At 42.6% G+C, this 6379-nt stretch overlaps 1 long non-coding RNA gene across 1 annotated transcript; it reads right to left on the reverse strand.

Annotated features, from left to right (window-relative positions):
- Nucleotides 1-287: 287 nt before the first annotated feature.
- Nucleotides 288-6379, reverse strand: LOC118473370 (uncharacterized). The gene is made up of 2 exons (XR_004852711.1): nucleotides 6002-6379; nucleotides 288-4777 (listed from the first exon to the last, which is right to left on the reverse strand). It is a non-coding gene; the product is annotated as an uncharacterized lncRNA (long non-coding RNA).

Genomic DNA, 6379 nt, shown 5'->3' on the forward strand with positions numbered 1-6379 from the left:
GGTGCGGCCGTGAAGGGGGCGTAAACGACGCGGGCCCACCACGTCAGCGATAATCCCGCAGCGTGGGGCGCGCGCGAGATGGAGGAACAGGGAGTCGTGACTAGTATGACAGGGAGGTCCCATGAGTCAGTGAGGCGACGCGAGTCCGCATGCGATAGATGACTGACCTAGGGGTCCCACCTGTCGGGGTGACAACGTGTGGGGAAAGGGTTCCTGGGCCGCGTGGGTATAAAGGGAAAGTGGGCCGAGCTGAGAAGAATCTGGCCCAGCGCACAGCTTCTCTTTTCTTTTCTTTTGGTTATTTCTTTTCCTTTTCTTTCTTTCAACTTTAAATTCAAATTTAAATTCAAACCTTATGCCAAATTTATTCCTCACATTATATTGTGAAATTAAAAGTACCACTTTTGAAATGATATATATATATATATTATTTATATTTTCATATCATTTCTCTTTTCTAAATTCTAGGATTTCTTTTAGACTTTAAAATTCTACTTTGGACTTTAATAAATTTCTTTTTACATTACAAAATTCCAATTCCAATCTAGGATATAGTTTAAGAATTCAAACTTAATACATACTCACAAACAATTATGGAGCACTAGATATATTTTTATTTTAATTGATTTATTTGTTTGATAAATGTTTGAAATATGAGACACACTCATATGGTTCCTTTCTTTTTAGGAAAATGGTATTTTGATTAAGGGGTATGAGTTTAAAGTTACTTCAAAATTAAATATTCATGTAACTAAATGCTTATGGTGCACCATTTAAGGTAATGCATAATCATTTAGTTGAGTAGAAAACTTTTCTATTACTTCTTTTCTAAAATAATTCTTGTTTTTTTCAAATTTAGTTCTCGATTCTCGATACTCAAGTTTAATTCGAGATTTCTAAATTTACTATTTCATCTCTTCATATATTTATTTTATTATTATTAATATTTTTTCTTATACACATTTTGGGCCTTACAATCTGACATGGATGTGGGAGCAGTTTGGTTGTAAGTGCAAGCTTCTCCACCATATCGCTGCTAACCAAATTGTTGGAGCTACCTTCATCAATGATCAAACGACACAAATGCTCCTTAATGACACACTTTATTCGAAACAATGTATGTGGTTGATTATGCTCTGCCTTCTCCATTTGTGGACTAAGCACGTTCTACACAATAAGGCTCTGATAACGCTCTGCATCATCTGCATCAATCTATTCTTCTAGTTGTTCCTTACTCTATGCTGTTGGAGGCCCTCTTTAGCTGAAGGTCCTCAAAACATTAATTAATAAATTATTTCTGAGTTTGTTTGAAGTGTAATTGAAAGGGAATTAGGCTTACACCTATTTCCTAATTGATTTTGGTGGTTGAATTGCCCAACACAAATAATTGGACTAACTAGTTTGCTCTAGTCTATAAGTTATACAGGTGCCAAAGATCCACACTAAGCCAATAAAAAGACCAAGAAAAGGGTTCAAACAAAGAGAGCAAGGGACAACCGAAGTGTGCCCTGGTCTGGCGCACCGGACTGTCCGGTGTGCCATCGGACAGTGTCTGGTGCACCACCGGACAAGTGTCCGATGCACCAGGGGACTTCAAGCTGAACTCAACACCTTCGGGAATTTTCAGAGGCGCTTCGCTATAATTCACCAGACTGTCCGGTGCACCACCGGACAGTGTCCGGTGCCCCAAGGGAGAGCGACTCTGAACTCGCCAGCTTCGGGAATCCGCTCCGCTAAAATTCACCGGACAGTCCGGTGATTCACCGGACAGTGTCCGGTGCACACCAGACTGTCCGGTGTAACAGCGGAGCAACAGCTACTTTGCGCGCAACGGTTGACTGCAACGCATTAAATGCGCGCCTGCACGCGCAGAGGAGCAGAGCACGCGCGGGTGGCACACCGAACAGCCTACAGGGCATGTCCGGTGCACCACCGGACAGCCAGGTGGGCCCACAAGTCAGAACTCCAACGGTCGGAACCCAACGGCCTGGTGACGTGGCTGGGGCATCGGACAGTGTCCGGTGGCGCACCAGACTGTCCGGTGCGCCATGCGACAGCAGCCTCCAACAAACAGCTAGTTTGGTGGTTGGGGCTATAAATACCCCAACCAACCCCACATTCAAGTCATCCAAAGTTTTCCACCTTCCAACTACTTACAAGAGATCTAGCATTCAATTCTAGACACAACCAAATAGATCAAATTCTCTCCCAACTCCACACAAAGCTCTAGTGATTAGAGAGAGAGAGATTTGTTGTGTTCTTTTGAGCTCTTGCGCTTGGATTGCTTCCTTCTTTGATTCTTTCTTGCAAACAACTCAATTGTAACCAAGGCAAGAGACACCAATTGTCTGGTGGTCCTTGCGGGGAAGTTTGTTCCCGTTTGATTGAGAAGAGAAGCTCACTCGGTCCGAGGGACCATTTGCGAGAGGGAAAGGGTTGAAAGAGACCCGGTCTTTGTGACCACCTCAACGGGGAGTAGGTTTGCGAAAACCGAACCTCGGTAAAACAAATCCTCGTGTCACACTCTTTATTCGCTCACGATTTGTTTTACACCCTCTCTCGGACTCGTTCTTATTTCTAACGCTAACCCGGCTTGTAGTTGTGATTAAGTTGTTAAATTTCAGATTCGCCCTATTCACCCCCCCTCTAGGCGACTTTCAGTAATAGGGTAAATGTCGAAGGGAACCTTTGTTTGGAGATGATGACCAACAGTCACACTCACAAAGATGAAGCTACAAGTATCAAATCGGTGTTATACGCGCGTGATAAAGGAGCTGGCAAGAGTAGGATGAAATCCTCAAGACTTGTTTAGCAAGGCTACAGAGGAAAAGGATGACAGTGCCCTTGGTTAACTATGTACCTCATATGTATAGGTTTGAGAGCATGATTGTAATTTTTATGAAGCTGTACTCACGACTATAAATAGAGGAATAGTGCCATTCATAGGGGATGGTTTTTGGCCGAGAAGGACTGACACGCTCCGCCTATGAAGCTGTTTTCTCTCCTTACCTGTGTATTGTTGCTTGTAAAAGCCGAAGGTATCATTATAATCATCAGTCATATAATAAAAAATGGAGTAAAGTAATGTCCAACCAAGATGAGTTGCTTGTTTTACCTTTATGTCTTACATATTTCATGCTTGTCATCTTTATCTAACCTTTTTTTATCTTCTCCTTTAATTAATCTCTCTGAGAAGAGTTAATTAAAAGGTGGAGTAGAAGATTGATTTATTTGTGTTACCTTGTTTTTTATATTTTTTGGGTATCAAAGACGAGTGACCAACATTGACGCCCACCTCTAGTGAATCCACAACAGCAATAGCACCTTCGTTATGCCTCTGAAGAAGTCTATAGATGTTGGTTCTGTTCTTGCTCCTATAGACTAGAATCAAGTTGACTATACACTTCTTCGCGAAGCACGAAGCCAAAAGAGGAAGGCAGTCGACTCCCCACCATGGAATGGTTAGGGCGGTCTTGACCAGGAGATTCAAAATCTTTGTCACACCCGGATTTAAGGAACAAAGTCAGGTGCATCTCATATATGTGCCAGAAAAGACAACACATATAATAACAGAGTGCATAGAGATAAATGTCATAAATATCATAAATGTACTTATTACATAGCGGAAGTCTTACAAAAATAAATGATAAAATAAAGCGAACTATATATTATTCCCTGGCGCCACAAAGCTGACTAGGAGACGCCACCTAGATCAAGTCGAAAGCCTCAGTGTTAGGCGGCTCCTCTTCGACCACCCGTTCTTTTCCTATGGGGGTGTGAGACAACAAGAGTGAGCTCACATACGATCATAGCTCAACAAGTTGTGGGGAATCATGTGCATGAACTCACCAAAGGTGGGAGTTCATGTGAAGTGTAAGGCTGATCAACAAAATAAAGGCTGAAGCTGAGAATTACTTTTATAAGTTGGTCAAAATTTTATTAGCAATTACTAAGTATAAGTAAATACCAAACCTTAGTAAATAAAAGTAATAATAAAATAATCCCAAATGCGATGCAAATGACAAATTGAGTTTTAATTCCATAGATTAATCATGTGAGGGTCCGAGCTGCTCATGACCGTGAGCACGGCTAGTATACCAGTTTTACACTCTGCAGAGGTTGCACATCTTTACCCACAAGTCATGTTACCCATCTGCCAAGAGACGGCCAATCCCATACACCTCTACCGAGGAGGCGAGGCAGGGTAACACTACGAGGCCTTTACAAAGTTCCACTAGCTTCAGAAATCCCGCTACAGTTTATAGGAAGCTCCAGTGCAGGAATCCCTCGCCTGACCGTCATCGCAGCAAAATCAACCCAAGGACTTCCCTACACTGACCACTCCCCTACTGCCCTTGCCCCTTTTGGGTAAGAAAGTCATCCACTAGCTTTCCTAGTTAATCAGCCAAGTGCATTCCATACTACCCTTGTGGTAGCACTGTTTTCCCGGGTGGTCGCTCCATGTTCCCATTAACATAATGATCTTAACATGAACAATAATAATAAACAAATAATAAAAGTGTAATCATGAATAGTGTACCTCCATACCCAAACCACAATAAGCAATAGCAAGTACTACCCAAAAATATTCAGTGGCAATAAGGTATAAAGATTGCCAAAACTGGGGTAACCTATTGGTTCCCATCAAAATTAACCTATGCAGATCATTATGAATATTAAGAACATGGCTGAGAAAAAATAAGTGATCAAGGGCACAACTTGCCTGACACTTGAGATTCCAGTTACCAGGGTGATTCTTCAGATCCTCGTGACCGCACTGCTAGTCGTAGCAATACAAACAAACATGGTGTAGACAAAATTAACATCACACCATACATAAGAACAAACTGCATAATCATGATCTACGCGTGGCTATGAGATCGTGGGAACGAGAACCACTAAAATCGGAGTCATGGTTAAGGAGCTATGATTTTATAGAGGCTTCATGTGATTAAAATATCAAACTATATCATAAATTGGTTAATATAAATCATTTGAGAGGTTATTCTCTAAATAACTATCTACACTTTAATCCACATTATAAATTGACCTTAGATCATATTTTAGTAGATTATAATGGTGAGTATATTAACCAAACTAACCAACATAAGTTAAATAAAGATCTAATTATAAAAGAATAAGACATGGTATAGTAAATGTTGTTATTGCATAGTAAATATTTATACGAGACTAACGCAACTGGAACGAGTCAATTAGGATTTAAAACGAAAGGGTTATGAATTTCTGAAGGTTTTATGTATTTGATACATGATTAATTAGAATATAAATTTTGATGTGACTTAATGTCGAAAACAGAGGTACTATGTGATAAACAATAATATTATATAATTATAGAAATTGGAATGAACTAATTTGGACATTATATGAATTTTCTATGAATTAAACAATTCTTTGGATTTGTTTTTATATTCAAAATTCATTTTCTATATTAATTTCTGAATTTACTAAGGATCCTGGACTGGGCGCAATATTACCGAGAAGTTTAGGGACTAAAACGGAAACATTCCTAAGACTCAGGCTTAACCATGCAGTGGACCGCGAGTTGATATTGGTAAAGTTCAAGGGCTCTTTAGCAAAAGCGATCGACCGACCAACCGCGGCGCAAACACGACCATTGGATCTGATATCTAAGGTTAAAAACAGACCGCGAACCGGTATGCACCCACAACGGTTGAATCCAGAATCAACGGCCGTGGTTTAATGAAACGAGATTGAATCTGGGTCATGGAATCCTGATCGAACGATCCGAAGTGATCCCACCGAAGGGGTATAAGTGCGCCTAATCGCAACCGCCCGATAGGGATCGGACGGCCAGGAGTCGTTCTCCTTCCCCGAGATCCCCGATCGGACGGCGCGGTGACCCGCCGTAGCGGCGCCATGGGCAACCATCGTGCGGAGGTCGCTCCCGAGTAGGGACCCCAAATACTATTGTGTAAAAACAAATTTCGGGTCACAAAGGAACAGACAGGAGGAATCTCACCGTTGATTGCCGCACGAACAGCCCCGGCCACGACAAAGTGTGGTTCCGCGGCGGTGCTAGATCTCCGGCGAGGAATTAAAGACGTCCCGAGGGACACCCCATTATGGCGCGGCCATAGAAACGTTCCTCGCGCCATGGCGAATCTCCCCGACTGGTCCCCGATGATTCGACGTACGCTTGACCGCGAATCAGCCATGGCGGCCGCAGTTCTCTCCTCTCTCTCGCGTTCTTTCTACCGGTGTTAACGATGACCTGGGGTTTTGGGGAGGCGCGACGGCTAGTGCAGTACGCGGCTCCCCTGGCGGCGTGGATTTATACAGCGCCTGGGTAGCGGCCAAACCGGAGGGTCGCAACGACCGTGACATGCCTGGCGGCAGG

This window comes from Zea mays, chromosome 9, assembly GCF_902167145.1.
Source record: "Zea mays cultivar B73 chromosome 9, Zm-B73-REFERENCE-NAM-5.0, whole genome shotgun sequence".
In the NCBI taxonomy this organism is placed as follows: Eukaryota; Viridiplantae; Streptophyta; class Magnoliopsida; order Poales; family Poaceae; genus Zea; species Zea mays.